This window comes from Silene latifolia, chromosome 2, assembly GCF_048544455.1.
Source record: "Silene latifolia isolate original U9 population chromosome 2, ASM4854445v1, whole genome shotgun sequence".
NCBI classification, from domain to species: Eukaryota; Viridiplantae; Streptophyta; class Magnoliopsida; order Caryophyllales; family Caryophyllaceae; genus Silene; species Silene latifolia.
The window spans coordinates 21948191-21964703 of NC_133527.1; positions in this window are offsets into that span (position 1 = coordinate 21948191).

A 16513-nucleotide genomic window follows, 5' to 3' on the forward strand; every position below is an offset into this window, starting at 1 on the left:
AGTGAACCCTCGCCTCTACGTTTGCCAATCCGTCTAGAGGCCATATTCTTCAAATCAAATCTCGCCTTGAATCCATCACCAAAACATCGACTGACACAATCACTGATTACATGCACAAGATCAAAACATGCACCCTTGAACTAGCCAACGTAGGTAAACCGATGGACCCCGAAGATGTGATTGCTAAAGTTCTTCGTGGTCTTGACTCTACTAGATATCGTGCTATCAAGAAGACGGTCGAAGCCCGTGATACCCCCATCTCCTTCGATGTCTTGCACGAAAAGCTAATAAACTTCGAACTCAAAAACCCGGAAGTAACCTCTGCTTCTCCTCTGCCAACCACAACCTTCGCTGCTCACTTTCGCCCAACCAACCACGCTATACCCCTCGTTCCTCCTCTATTGCCCTTCCCTCGCCTAATTCCTCTAACCCGTCCAAAGAGGTTTCCATATGTCAATACTGTGGCTATAAAGGACACACTTTCCTCAACTGCCGCAACTTTAAGAAAAATCATCCCTGTAACACCCGTGAATTTTCCATTTTGACATTTAAAATTTATTAAACCATTTGGTTACCTTATTTTATAATTTTGAATTATTCAGTTTAATTAAGTTTATGTCAAACACGATTTTTATAAACGTATTATATAAAAGCTCATTTTTATAAAAATACGTATTATTAAATTATATTTTGAGGCATGATTTTTATAAGAATGTATTTATTCGCATTTTTGGTCGGATAATAATGGTGACCGTAATAATGATAATTTCCGTCCCAAATTCCATCTAACCTTAGACCGTCACATTTCAAGAGAATCTTGAGTAAACTCAGACCAACCAAAAATCGACACACATACCCCTATCCACCCCACACTCTACCTTTAAATGTATTTATATATTATTATTACTATTATTATTATATTATTATATGTATTATTATTATTATTATTATTATTATTATTATTATGTTGTGTGTTTATAAAGGGTCCCGTCCCCACTCCCTCTTTCGTCCTCTTTCTTCTCCTTCTTCCTGAGAACAGCGAAATGCAGCGACAACAACAGCACAACTCCGCCACCTTTTTTTTGATTTCAAAACCAAGATCCCTCCTCCAATTCTCAACTAAATTTCATAATTCTTACTCCATTAGCTTCCTCGTCCTTTCCTCGTTCTTTTAAGGTAAGAAAGCTCCTGTTTTGACTTAGTTTCGAAATGGGCATCTTATTACAACTCGGTTTTAGTGACTCATGTAACTCGTTTTTCCTCTTTTAAGTTGAGGACCTTGAAGACTGAAGGAAAGCACGCGTTTTTGGATGTTTTACTCCGGAATTCGAGCGCAAAGGTAACGGTGATAGGTTACTCGACAATTAGTCGATACTTTCGTCCTTCTTACTTGATCTTTTATTATTCATTGCAAAGTTGAGTCTTTCCTGAGTTTCTCATGTAAGAAGTTGAGTTTTCAGACTTGTGGTTAATTTCCATGGTTGCCGTGGGTCGAAATGGTGGATTGTTTGAACTCCGTCTGTTTAGGAACCATGGCTGTGGAGCTCTGCCTACTCGAGCTCTATTTAGGGCTGCTTGGGGTTATCCGTACTTGGGGTCCGTATAACACTATTCTGGGGAAAGTTTTGCAGGTATGTTTTGGTCCATTTTGGGACGGGTGTGGATGTTAGTTGTAGGTATGGTGGCTATGTCGAGGCTACACACGGCTTGGTTGGGTCTGTTTTGGTGCCCTTTTTCGGGTGGTCTCGATGGGTTGTGTGACACGGTTTTAGTACTAGCTATGGAGTAGTTGTGCAGTTCCGGGTTTACCTTGGGACGGGTGTAAGAGGTTTTTTTCTGCTGGTTTCAGGGCTCTGTTTTGGAGCTGTTTTAAGGACGGTTGTGGGGCGAGGTGTTGAGTCGGGTGTTAGCTCGATTTTGGGTGACTGGTTGGGTTGGTTAGTTCGGTTGTGAGAGGCTTTTGGATAGGTTGATGGCTGGGTTTAGGGAAACGGGTACGGGACAGTTCGATGGTCCCTTTGTGTCGTGGGCCGAGTTGTGTTTTGGCGCTAGTTTAGTTTGTTTGAAATTAATTAAATCCCGTCTCGTGTTTCTTTTTATAAAACGCAACCCATTAAAGTATTGTTCATTTATATATCCCCATTTCATGTTTTATAATTCTAGAATCTCATTACTTAATTATTTGAATTACCGTCTCAAATATGCCCCGGTACCCGTCTTGTTATTTAGTAATGTGGCAAATTGGGCTTGTTTTATATCATATGTTATTGGGCCATGTAGGTGTGGTATGGCATTTTAATAGGGCTAGTCTTGTCTATTAACCGTTTTGGCGCTAAATTGGTTTAATTAAAATATGATTAATTAACCGTCTCACATTTTATATAACGTAATTAGTTAATATCGTTCATTTATTTATTTATCCTGTTGGGCATGTCATATGATTTATTTATCGGGCTTATCCTAGTCCATTCATTGGATTTCACATGATTTAACTATTGGGCTCATAATTGGACTTGGTCACATTTTATCCCGTATATTTCATATAACGTAAATTACTCATTATCATTTTTTTATATTTTATTTAACCGGCATGTTAAATTATAAAGTGGAACATTTATTAATATAAGGCAAATATGAGATATTTATTGTTAAATAATTATTTGTGAAGGGACACATTCTTGATAATGTCTTGTATTATTCTGTTGTGAGAGTCTTGGTCCTATCGGATACTAGGGGTGAGCTATAAGCCCTCTAGTTGCGATATGATCGTCAGGATTGATGTTCCCATCCGTACTCATGGTGAGATGCAAGCCATAAGTATGAATGTGACATTAATAATCCCGTCACATGTGCATGAAAAGGTCATTGTAAATAATTACTTGTAAGAGTCGTATTCTTGTAGAAATGCCATATTACCACCGTATGTGCTTGACATGCTTTATGCCCTGCTTGTGCTGTCCTGGCAAGCACGGGTTTGACCTACTTGTGCTGTTCTGGCAAGTACGGTTTTGGCCTACTTGTGCTGTTCTGGCAAGTACGGCTTTTGGCCACTTGTGTTGTTTTGGCAAGTGAGTCTTATCTTAGTCTTTCCGCCACTTTCGTGCTATTCTGGCGATTGGGGTACTCGGTCTCCTTAGTAGTCGAGTCTTGGGTGCGTGCTGTGCTGGCGCACGTCGAATCGGGATGTACACCCGAGAATCTGCAGATTTAGACTAGGACCGTATTATTATCGTAGTCCTACCCGGGGAAATTATAGTCTAAGAGTAGTAAATGTCTTGCATTATTTGGATGGTGTGGACAGCGGGCCGCCCACGGGGGCGCTTGGTGAGAAACGAAACAAGCGTTTGCATTTTGTATGGAGTCGCTACCAATTTTTATGGGAAATTGGAACCGTTCGAATACCTCGTGTCATGTCAAGACACAAAGTAGTGACATGAACACTAAGCAATCGTTACCCTTAGCATTCTATGTCTAGAATGACTCTCGTGGATGCCAATGAACACGGGTGTTCACGGAGATCTGGAGTAAGGGGTGAGGGTACGTATTAGGAAGCTCTTTTGATCGAACACCTAATCCCGCCCGCCTCGATAGCGGCCTCTACTAGTGATTAGGGAAGTTATTCGTACTCGATATATCGTCGGCTATATGCATGCAATGCAACATCCATAGATTAATCCTAACATGTGAGAATTTAACTAAGTCGGTAGACAATTAATTTAATCATGCAATCAATGTCGAAGTCGGGATTAATATTGATTTGCATGTGAAAACATACAAACAATAAAAGGAATACAATAACGATAAATTACAATAATGGAAATTACAATAATTACATTGGAATAGGCGATTTATGTCGAAAATACCTTTAAAACGGATAATTTGAGAAAAAGAAATAAAAGAATAAAATAATCGAATAGACCAGAAGGTGATAATACGAGTAATAGTCAATTATACGTAGACTAATTAAACTATGTCAAGGCAGAAACGGAGTTCAGGGACAGAACTCAGCCAGGAACAGGCGCAGCAGAGCCGCGTCCTTTGGAAGAGGCGCAGCAGACGCTGCGTCTGTTTCTTGGCTCAGTTCTGGCTATGAAGCCGTAATTGCAAGCCGTTAATGTTAATTGATGATTTTAATGATTGATTAAATTATGTACTCGGATAGAAGTGATTAATATGTTAATTTACATGTAATTGGGTCATAAAACAATAAAACATGAACAAGACGGAATTGAATGAATTAATTACAAGATGAAATAATTACAGAAGTGAAAAATATTAATGAGTCCTCTATTGAAATCAATTAACTAGTCTAAACATGATGATATATGACGAATATATGAACAAGCAGACGAAAACTATATCAGAGACGAATTCCAGAAACTCAATATGAACAAATTGAATCTCTACAACCCGGAATTGAATTTAATGACGAAAACCCGCAAATATGAGATTACTTGGGATTTAAGTCGGATTTACGATGATTAAAACATATTAATGAATGATGAATTATATACATGTGATTATTAAACTATTGTACCGAAGAATTAAAAAAAACAAGTGAAAACAAATAATTAAAGACGAATTACAGAGGACGAAGGAAGAAGAAAAGAAGCAGGAACTGCGGCAGCCTCACGAAGAGGCGCAGCAGGAACTGCGCTCCTTCGAAGAGGCGCAGCAGTTGCTGCGTCTTTTCTCGACTGTCAGTTTTCTGAAAATCCGTAAAAAGAGGTTTTAAAGACGGTTTTAGAAATCGGTTTTAATGAGGTATTTCCGACGTAAATCTTGCAATGATGATACGATAAATAAATACAATAAATAAATAAGGATTATACACCCTCAGACTTACATGTTGACGAAACGAGAAGGACTAAGATATCGATTAGTGATGCTCGACGCGAATGCAAGGAAAGTGCCCTCGTAAGAGGAAAACGATTGAAACAAATTGATTAATTAGATTGATTATTGTGTAGTTGGTCAAATTGGTCGGTCATGCAACGGAGAGGCTGGTACCCGGAAGGATCCGAGCTTACGTGGTCGAAAGTTCAAGAACGTAGGCGCCAATAAGTAAGAACAAAGTCTAGAATGCAAAGGGAGAAGAGAAGGGCGGACACTCGCGTGAGAAATATGAGGAGCGAAGGCTCCTATTTATACTAATCACGTGAAGGAATTATGGTAAGACTAGGATACGGAAGGAAAGATCCGGAAATAACCGAGTTAGGTTAAAACACGGAAACTTGGACAAAAAGAAAGCCCTGGGAAAAGGCGCAGCAGGTGCTGCGTCCCTTGGAAGAGGCGCAGCACTTGCTGCGCCCTTTTCCGGGTAGGTTCCTCTGCGCGTAGAAAACGCGTTTGACAGCCTGTCGTATTTTAGGCATAACTTTCTCTACAAGACTCGGAATAAGGTGATTTCGGTGGCGTTGGAAAGATAAAAGAAAGATCTAGAACTTTCTGTGAAATAGGCCTGACCCAAAAAATTCGTTATGACCTCGTAAAATGGGCCTAAAGTTTGGGTTTGTCATTTTAACTAAATGAAATGCACATTTTGTAATGTAAACTTTAAGTTTAGCCCAAAGAAGTGACATGAGACTCAAAATGAGATATAATCTCAACATTTTGTGACATCCTAACCTTAGGTAGACAAGCCCATTGCTTTTGACTCGGGATTTGACGGTTTATAGAAAATGAAGACGGTTTTTTACCCGGACTCCAAATGTACTTTAATTACTGCCAAAACGACCGTGATGACACCTAGATGACGACCATGAGGTAGACACAAGTATTTGAGCAATCACTTGGCGATAAACTTACGAACTGTCACAAATCGTTCCGCGTACCAAACATGCGGCCCAATCATCACCGGGTGGTTTGCGGGAGGTGTAGAAATGAGGTATCTACAGATGTTGATCTCCATGTCTCGAGAGGGAAAGTCTATCCGCTTACTCTCGTTGGGGAACATAATAGAGGTGTGTCGAAACACCTGTCAAAGAGTATTCGCTCGTTGTGGCAAGCGAGGTCTTGATAAAGTACTGCTTCTGATACTTACCTGCATGGTTAGTAGCCACACAAGAATGCAATCTAATATATGCACGTAAGCAATTATCACATGGACCTAGAATGAGGGAACATATAGGTTTTGCAAAAGTCGTTTCTTATAAAAGTCGTTTAAAACTTGTTCAAAGAAGTTTGTCGTTTGTAATGCGTTATGCATATTCAATGGGCTTTAGACATAGGACTTGTCATGACACAGACCTTATATGGACGCGACGCAAAATGTAGACTTAGGTTTGACTGACGCGACACTAACTTAGATTTGACGCGACACAGGGATGACTTTGACAGACTTTGCCTAAGTATGCGCAACCTCTAGCCAAGTGTGGGTGACAATGCATATCAGTTCCAAAGGTAGGAGAATCGCAAGAATGATGATGGAATATAAAGGCAAGGCATGAGCCATGGATCATCTGTCTACTAGGACTTCTTTTACCACCGTTTGCTGATTACCCCTCTTGAGGCACGATGACTTGGAGAATTGATCTAAGATCTTTGTCGTTGTCCGGACCGAGTATTAGCTAGACTTAGAGGAATAAAGGAAGGGTGGCATCTTGGAAGAGAAGCCCCCAGGATGAGAAGATGACTCTGGACTTTGGTAAAAAAGAGGCTGGGCGACAATAAGGAGCCCTCAGTATAGAGGCGTTGGTTGTGGAAGGGGTGATAATTGAGATGGTAATTGGGGTGGTTGAAAGTTAATGTTTGAGGTGGTTGATGGGATGGTTGTGTCCTTGAGGACTGCCTACGTATTCACGTGAAGTGAAATCAAACCAGATCGTAGTTCTGAGGTTTGGTTAATTTTATTTGGGTGTTGTGGTTGTATCCTTCTTGCGTAAGAAAGGACTGTCTACGTATCCACCTGAAAAGGTGAAATCAAACCATGCTCGTAGTTCAAGTGTGTGCCTAAGCTATGTTGTTAGGGCCTTAAAGTGCGGGGTCACAAGGGTGTATCCTTTGGTGACTCGAAGAACTGATTTGAGATAACTTCCTTTGATCATAGACCAAAGAGGTGTAACTAATTTTGTAAAAATTTCCTTGTCATGTGAGCACACTTAGTGGACCCTAAGGATGATATGGGTATGTCCCGTCCTGGGTAGCAAAGTATTTGAAGACTCCGTGTATGGGTCAAGGTGAAACTGGATTGGATGTTTGGAATGTGGAGCTCGGTAATAAGAGGCCTTGATGAAACAAATCTCTGGAGTTTGATGTTGTGGAGTTAAGGCTTAATGGGATTGTGGCCTGTAATGTGGCTTGGAAATGAAGTCTCTTGGCTTGATGCAGCCTGAGCACATAAAGGTAGGTTAAAATGACGTGGGATCAAGTTTCCATGTCTTGGCCCTAAAGGATAGGTATACTTGACGAGCTCGAGAGGATTCTCAAAATTCCTAACTATATCCCTATAACGGTCTCGAGAAGGACTTAGGGTGTGCGATGTGTGGAAGGCTAAGTGAGGGTGCTAGATGGCCATCTTGATTGGTGTCTTGATTCTATACAGACTTCAGCATTATTTTGTATTTGATTTCAGGCTTGTTCTTGATTCAGACTCAGATTCTTGGTCTGGAATATATCTCGGCTTTTGCTCAGATTCTTGATTCGGGTTTTTGGAAGATAACTTTGACTTTGGATATTGACTTGCTTGATTGAACCTCTTCTTTTGACTCTTTTGTGTTGGATATTGATCTTGGTCATTTCTCTTGATTGAGCCTTTGTCTTCGATCATGGCTCGTATCATCTTGGACTTGCTTTGGATTTGCTACCATGGATTTGGGTCAGACTAGCACCTTTGGGTGTGAAATGAATTGGTCTTTAGTAACACGGGTTGTTTATTGTGGGGAATGGGCTTGCCTTCCGTCATGGATTGTTAACAAGGGAGATGGTCTGGATTCGTCCTAGAATCTCTTGAGATGGGCTCGTCTAAACTGGGGTTATGTTGTGGTTGCTATTGCCAGACATGGAATAGGTAAGGAAAATGAACACGAAGTCTTAGGGTCCTCTACAACATGGAATGGAACATCATTTAAGTGTACTCACATCGACTGTCATGTTGTTGTTTGTTTTTAAAAAAAAGTCTCAAATCAATTCTTGTTGTCGCAGGAATTGGTAAAGGAAAAGATAGAAGAATATGAATTGAAGAGTGTACTTTTATTGAAATGGATAATAAATATATTTAGCATAGACTCGAGGAGACACGTGACTCGTGGGACAGCCCCCAGATTGTCACTAGAAATGGAAATGGACACAGAGAAAGATACTAGAACAAATATGAGATAGAAAGCCTAAGACTCGGACTCGGACCCGGACTTTGACTCGATCTTAGATCTAGACTCGTAATCATCGGGCCATGATTGAACATTTTCTCTTCCAGTAACTGGCTTCGGCATCCGGCTTTGAGCATTCACCCATTTGAGCACCTCGTCCTCATCATTGGGAACATTGGAAGGATAACAGTCAAGAAGAGTTTCTTGATAAGTGGTATACCCATGAGGATTGCCTAAGCTACCTTGTGGGTTAAAAGTTGAGAGGGACAACTTCCCGTTTTCGATCATATCCTGAATGACATGTTTTAATTTGTAACATTTCTCTGTATCATGCCCTTTGCCTCTATGGTATTTGCAGTACGAATTCTCATCCCAGAACTTGGATTTCTTTTCTGGTTCGGGCGTAGGTCCTGTAGGCTTCAACATTCGTTGTTCCATGAGTCTCTGAAAGGCATCGGCGTATCTAATACCAATGTTGGTAAATTTCCGAGGAGGCGTGTCCTTATTTTCGGAAGCCTTTGTAAATGCCCTTGGAGGGTTGTTAGGAATAGATCGTTCACTAGTTACTTTCTCCGTAAGACTGTCAAATTGAGGGTTTGTCTGGACACTTTTCATCTTAAGAGGTTGGGCATCAAGCTTCTTACCCATTTCAGCAAACTGTTTCTCCATGTTGGAAAGTCGAGAGTTTAGATTATCAATGGCTCCTTCTATTTTGGAGAATTTATTGTTGAAGGCAATGGAAAGCATGAGCATTCCACTTTGGATATCTTCATCTTCGAGGACATTGATTTCTTTATCATCATGATGATTGAGGAGATGAGAACAATCTAGAGATGGTTCCTCATCATGCTTAATGATATTAGACCCAAGAGGGTCGGTCTTCTTGGGTTTCTTGGCGGAAGGTGGCATAGGAAGTTTGCGATCCTCGATCATATCCTGAATAATATGCTTTAGACAAAAGCATTCCTCCGTATCGTGTCCCCTACCTTGATGGTACTGACAATATGAATCGCCCTTCCATCTAGGGAATATCTTTTCAGGGTCTGGGGTTGGACCGATTGGATGAAGTTTTCCCTGGGAAACCAGTCTTTGTAGAGCTACTTCATATGTGGTTCCGAGGTCAACGAATTCCCTATGAGCTTGTCCCGGCCTTCTGGGTGGAGTTTCCAAGAGGTTGACTCCCTTGCCTTCATTGGCCTTCTTAGATGGGTGAATCGTGTTGATGCTATGCCCTGGCCTTAGGGTATGAGAAGATGGTAAAGGTTTCATCATGTCTATCTTCTTTTTCATATTGATGACACGAATGCTCAAGTCTTCGACGGTGGCCTGGAGCTTAATGACTGCAGCAATTAGTCCCTTGACTTCGACAGATAAATGTTCTTGAATACTTTCATTGGAGATTGCAGAATTCCTATCGAGAAGAAAATGATGCGCATTACAACTTGATTTGACACGGGATCACGCATACTAAGGCAAAAAACAAAGGACATGCAACGAGATGCGATGACTAGACTCTTGATTTGTGAATCCAGGAAATGTCGTGAGTGACCTCTCGTGTTTGGACTCATGGTGTTTGACTTTGACCTTTAGACTCGAGTGTTGACTTTGACGGAGTGACATTTATATGATTGACTTTATTGACGGGATTGATGACACGTGTTAATTCTAATTTGTGTGTTTAAGACAGACTTGACTCGAGGTTCGGGTATGTGTGTCCCGAACGTGTCATTAGGATAATTCAAGAGACGGGTTTTGGAATGACTCGATGTGATAGCCTCGAGTGCGCGAGTCGAGGTGTGGAAATGTTTAGATCCTAATTGAGTTGGGGTAGGGAGTCCAAAATGACGGCGTGACGCCTTAGGACTTGACTTGAATTTTGAAAAGACCCAAAATGTAAAGGAAGACGAGTTTATTACTCGACAGAGTTCCGACTAGGACATAGTCGGTTTGAACTTTGACTCTAACTTAGCCCAATTGAATTTACATATTTACGTTTACATGTTTTGAAAGATATTTTTTATTTAAAATGTTTTTCTTTTGGACCTTTTTTTTTTTGTTTTTCTTTTTCACGTTTTTTTTTTTTTTTTTTTTGTTGGACTGTATTTAGTTTTGAAATGGGTTTTAGGCCCGAAGTTTGACTCGACATTTGGACAGAGTTTTGGCTTATTTTGCGCTATTTTAAAAAATGTTTACATCTTGAAAAAGAATTTGTTTTACAAAATTTTGTCATGGTTTTGTTTACAAAATGGCAATCACGTATTTATACAAATATATATACAGGCATTATAACGGGATGTTGAGTGCAAAAAAGGTTTTGGTTTAAAGGGTGGGTTGCCATACCGAACCATCAAACTCGAAGTCTGTGGAGAGGCTCGTACCAAACAAGAGTAAGGCCGATTCCTAGTCCATTTCCTCAAGTAGTGAAGGCCCTTGATACAAACAAGAGTAAGCATCATGGTATGGATGACGTCAACCGCTATCCATCCTTAGGCCCAAATAAGAATTAGGACCGTTTAGACGGGACGATTGGTCGAATGGGTTGGGTTGGGCCTAGGAAGGCCGAATTAAACGGTCTAGGAAGACCGTGTTATGAAAACCGACAATTGTCTTGTACAAATTATTCCCTAACCTTGTTCAAGTTTCACCCTTAGCTACACGTAAGTGTAAGATCCCCAGCAGAGTCGCCAAAGCGTGGGCGGGCCCCACGGGCGCTTGGTGAGAAACGAAACAAGCGTTTGCATTTTGTATGGAGTCGCCACCAATTTTTATGGGAAATTGGAACCGTTCGAATACCTCATGTCATGTCAAGACACAAAGTAGTGACATGAACACTAAGCAATCGTTACCCTTAGCATTCTATGTCTAGAATGACTCTCGTGGATGCCAATGAACACGGGTGTTCACGGAGATCTGGAGTAAGGGGTGAGGGTACGTATTAGGAAGCTTTTTGATCGAACACCTAATCCCGCCCGCCTCGATAGCGGCCTCTACTAATGATTAGGGAAGTTATTCGTACTCGATATATCGTCGGCTATATGCATGCAATGCAACATCCATAGATTAATCCTAACATGTGAGAATTTAACTAAGTCGGTAGACAATTAATTTAATCATGCAATCAATGTCGAAGTCGGGACTAATATTGATTTACATGTGAAAACATACAAACAATAAAAGGAATACAATAACGATAAATTACAATAATGGAAATTACAATAATTACATTGGAATAGGCGATTTATGTCGAAAATACCTTTAAAACGGATAATTTGAGAAAAAGAAATAAAATAATAAAATAATCGAATAGATCAGAAGGTGAAAATACGAGTAATTGTCAATTATACGTAGACTAATTAAACTATGTCAAGGCAGAAACGAAGTTCAGGGACAGAACTCAGCCAGGAACAGGCGCATCAGAGCCGCGTCCTTTGGAAGAGGCGCAGCAGACGCTGCGTCTGTTCCTTGGCTCAGTTCTGGCTATGAAGCCGTAATTGCAAGCCGTTAATGTTAATTGATGATTTTAATGATTGATTAAATTATGTACTCGGATAGAAGTGATTAATATGTTAATTTACATGTAATTGGGTCATAAAACAATAAAACATGAACAAGACGGAATTGAATGAATTAATTACAAGATGAAATAATTACAGAAGTGAAAAATATTAATGAGTCCTCTATTGAAATCAATTAACTAGTCTAAACATGATGATATATGACGAATATATGAACAAAGGCATTTAAAAACTATATCGTAGACGAATTCTTAAACTCAATATGAACAAATTGAATCTCTACAACCCGGAATTGAATTTAATGACGAAAACCCGCAAATATGAGATTACTTGGGATTTAAGTCGGATTTACGATGATTAAAACATATTAATGAATGATGAATTATATACATGTGATTATTAAACTATTGTACCGAAGAATTAAAAAAAACAAGTGAAAACAAATAATTAAAGGAATTACAGAGAGGACGAAGGAAGAAGAAAAGAAGCGAGGAGGCTCGGCGGCCCTCACGAAGAGGCGCAGCAGAATCGCGCTCCTTCAAGAGGCGCAGCGATTCTGCGTCTTTTCTCGATTGTCGATTTTCGAAAATCCGTAAAAAGAGGTTTTAAAGACGGTTTTAGAAATCGGTTTTAATGAGGTATTTCCGACGTAAATCTTGCAATGATGATACGATAAATAAATACAATAAATAAATAAGGATTATACACCCTCAGACTTACATGTTGACGAAACGAGAAGGACTAAGATATCGATTAGTGATGCTCGACGCGAATGCAAGGAAAGTGCCCTCGTAAGAGGAAAACGATTGAAACAAATTGATTAATTAGATTGATTATTGTGTAGTTGGTCAAATTGGTCGGTCATGCAACGGAGATTTGGTACCGGAAGGATCCGAGCTTACGTGGTCGAAAGTTCAAGAACGTAGGCGCCAATAAGTAAGAACAAAGTCTAGAATTCAAAGGGAGAAGAGAAGGGCGGACACTCGCGTGAGAAATATGAGGATCGAAGGCTCCTATTTATACTAATCACGTGAAGGAATTATGGTAAGACTAGGATACGGAAGGAAAGATCCGGAAATAACCGAGTTAGGTTAAAACACGGAAACTTGGACAAAAAGAAAGCCCTGGGAAAAAGGCGCAAAGCAGTCTGCGTCCCTTGGGAAGAGGCGCAAAGACTTGCGCGCCCTTTTCCGGGTAGGTTCCTCTGCGCGTAGAAAACGCGTTTGACAGCCTGTCGTATTTTAGGCATAACTTTCTCTACAAGACTCGGAATAAGGTGATTTCGGTGGCGTTGGAAAGATAAAAGAAAGATCTAGAACTTTCTGTGAAATAGGCCTGACCCAAAAAATTCGTTATGACCTCGTAAAATGGGCCTAAAGTTTGGGTTTGTCATTTTAACTAAATGAAATGCACATTTTGTAATGTAAACTTTAAGTTTAGCCCAAAGAAGTGACATGAGACTCAAAATAAGATATAATCTCAACATTTTGTGACATCCTAACCTTAGGTAGACAAGCCCATTGCTTTTGACTCGGGATTTGACGGTTTATAGAAAATGAAGACGGTTTTTGACCCGGACTCCAAATGTACTCTAATTACTGCCAAAACGACCGTGATGACACCTAGATGACGACCATGAGGTAGACACAAGTATTTGAGCAATCACTTGACGATAAACTTACGAACTGTCACAAATCGTTCCGCGTACCAAACATGCGGCCCAATCATCACCGGGTGGTTTGCGGGAGGTGTAGAAATGAGGTATCTACAGATGGTTACTTTGGTCATATCTCCTCGAAATACGTGCTCGTGGCTAAGTGGCCGTGTCTGTTTTCTTGCTTTTCATATTATTTAATTGTCTCACATGAGTAGTTTAACCGTTATCATGCTAATGTTGATCTATCTTGTTCCATCTCATGTAATTACCATGTTTAAACGTAAACTTGATATCCATATTTTTGTAAGAGTCTTACATGACTTACCTATTTTAGTTCTTTGTTATGTTCGTTTCGACATTTTGTGGCTGGGAGAACCTTGAGTTACTCCCCACTGACTGTGGCGTTCATGTTTACATGAATGACAGGTATTAGTGATGCATTCATGGGGTGAAGACATGTGTGAGCTAGCGAGCACTTCGGCCTAGCAGTTGGTTTATTAGGATTGTTTAGACCTACCTTTTATTGTATTGTCATTCGAGGGATATATTTTCCCTCACCTTGACTATCACGTTTATATAATTTAAAATCTTTATTTCCGCACTCTTTATTTATGTTTTAGATTTTAATGAACCCGCGCTTTAAATTATAAAAGTTTCAAAAATTCCCTGTTTTCCCGCTTGATTTTATAACTTATATTTTCCGCATTATCGCGGGGTGTCACAGTTGGTATCAGAGCCTATGTTGCTCCCGACGCACACACGTGTACCCCAAAAGTAAATTTGAACTTGACCTTGAATAATGAATGAGAGATGGGTAGACTTAAGGACCTAAGGTGGTAGTCTGTAGTGTGTTTGCTCTTTGTTAGGTTCTAACATGTTTGTTGATTGTCATTTAATATTTGTTGTGCCCTTGGATCAATGACCGTGAGTTTACCTACATGAAGATCAAGAATTGGTGCCTATTTCCAGAAATTAAGGATTTGCTCAACTTTGAAGAATGCTTCTACTTCCTTGAAGATGTTCCTCATTCTTGGTGTACCTTGTCCTATTCCTTATCTCTCGTGTTTATCCTCCTTCTAAACTCTCTTCTGTTTTACTTTGAAAGTTACTCTTAGACTCCTAACTTGTCCCTTGTTCCTTGCTTATCCTCCCTTAACGCCTTTTGATGGTACTCTTTCTTTTGAGGAATGTTGACCTTGGTTGGAAAATTTGACTTTTGAGGAGATTGTTGTGTTTGACCCTTAAACCTGGTTTTGAGAGGATTTGATGTTGGAAAGACTTAGGTAGTGTGATGAGACATACTTGATGATTCTTATACCTAGATCTTTGATAAAGTGAGTATATTTGATTGGTGGATTTTGTGTGTCAAGTGTGATTTGCATTGGTTACTAAGGTTATGGAACTTGGCTTTGTTGCTTATGTTTGGGATACTAGTGCTTACTTGACCTAATGTGGATGATATTGAATGGTGAGTTTGAGGACGTAGGATTGACTAAGTAAGTTGAGGTTTTGATTGGCTTCCATAATCACTTTGGACATGAGACTTTGATAATGTATATGTTACCATATGAAAAATACTAATTGTGGGATTATTAGTTGGTTTAACTGAGTGATCTTGATTACTACTTGAGGTATGGTATGAGAGTGAGACTAAACTACATTATTGGAAAGTCTTAGCGCTTGTTTTAGTAACTAGAAAGGATAATGGTATGGTTGACACCAATTGTTAAGTTTAAGGACATAGTTTCAATTTTGGTGTTAGGATGTGGAATACTCGAGGAACCTTTTCTTGGAGTTTAGAGCTTGGTATTAGGATTCTTGATTGAGGGTTTAGTTATCTGAGCAACCCATGGTTGACACTAGTTGGATATGAGTATAGCTTTGTTGGAACTTTGACCTTGATCTTGTGGAAGTCGTTTGTAGATGTTTGAGGTTTCGCAGTAGTGAGATCACACTTATAGTGGAGTACCCTGTTTCATGAAATTGCTTAGGATGAAGTAACATGAGTGTTTTGAGGAACTTCTTGGAAGTGTTGTGATTATGAGTTTTGTTGTTAGGAAGTTTTCGGAACCGTTTAAGATGATGTTGTTGTTCGAGGTTTGAGTACCTGGCGTTTCCTTGTTGTCTAATTCATCTTCTTCTTTGACCATAAGTGTTACCGTTCGTACCTCTCTTTCTCGCTTCATTGTGCTCCTCCTTTAAGTTTGATACTGGTAACCTATAAAGCTCTATCTTTGACATCCTTGTTGAATTGACTTCAATTCTTACCCTATGAAATTCATCATAGCTCTTTTGATTAGTTAAGAATGTATCCTCTTAGCATACTTGTATCTATGATGTCTAAGTTACTTTCTTTGTCCAACTTCTAAACTTTTCAAACTACCAGTTTTGATTCGTTGTTAAAAGTTGATGTTACTTTTGAAAAACTTTGCCTATTTTAAAGATTTGAAAATGAAATTTTGATTTAATTCCATATTTGTTCCTTGAGTATAGGCTTCTCTATCATGATTTTAATTGCTAAACCTGATATTTCTTTAAATTGTAACCAATTTCTGTTAACTTTGATCTACATATGATTTCCTTGTCAAAGTTTGATATTACATTTTCGGAAATTTGACTCCCTTTTGAGTCTAAAGGTGGAACCTTCATTTTTATTTTGACTTTTGCAAAAGAAAATTTGAGTGAACTATCATTTTCTTTTGATTTTGACGTTGATCGGATGTTAGAACTCGTTATTGGAGACGTTTGATAACTTGTTCTACGCTTGTCAGCGAATTGATTTTGTTTTAAATTTGTCTTCGACTTGGAAAGTTAGCGTTCTTGTGTGCACGACAAGAGCAATTTCGTTCCATGAATGAGACTTATACCCTTGAAAACTCTTCGTTATTATTTTTGAAAGTACTTTGATTCCTGATTTATACAATGATTTACCTTTCGACCAGGTTTTGTCGGAAATTTTAATTTGAAACTTTTGAAAGAATTTTAATTCTTACGATAAGTAACCTTTTAAATGTTTTGGTTACCGATTTCAAAAT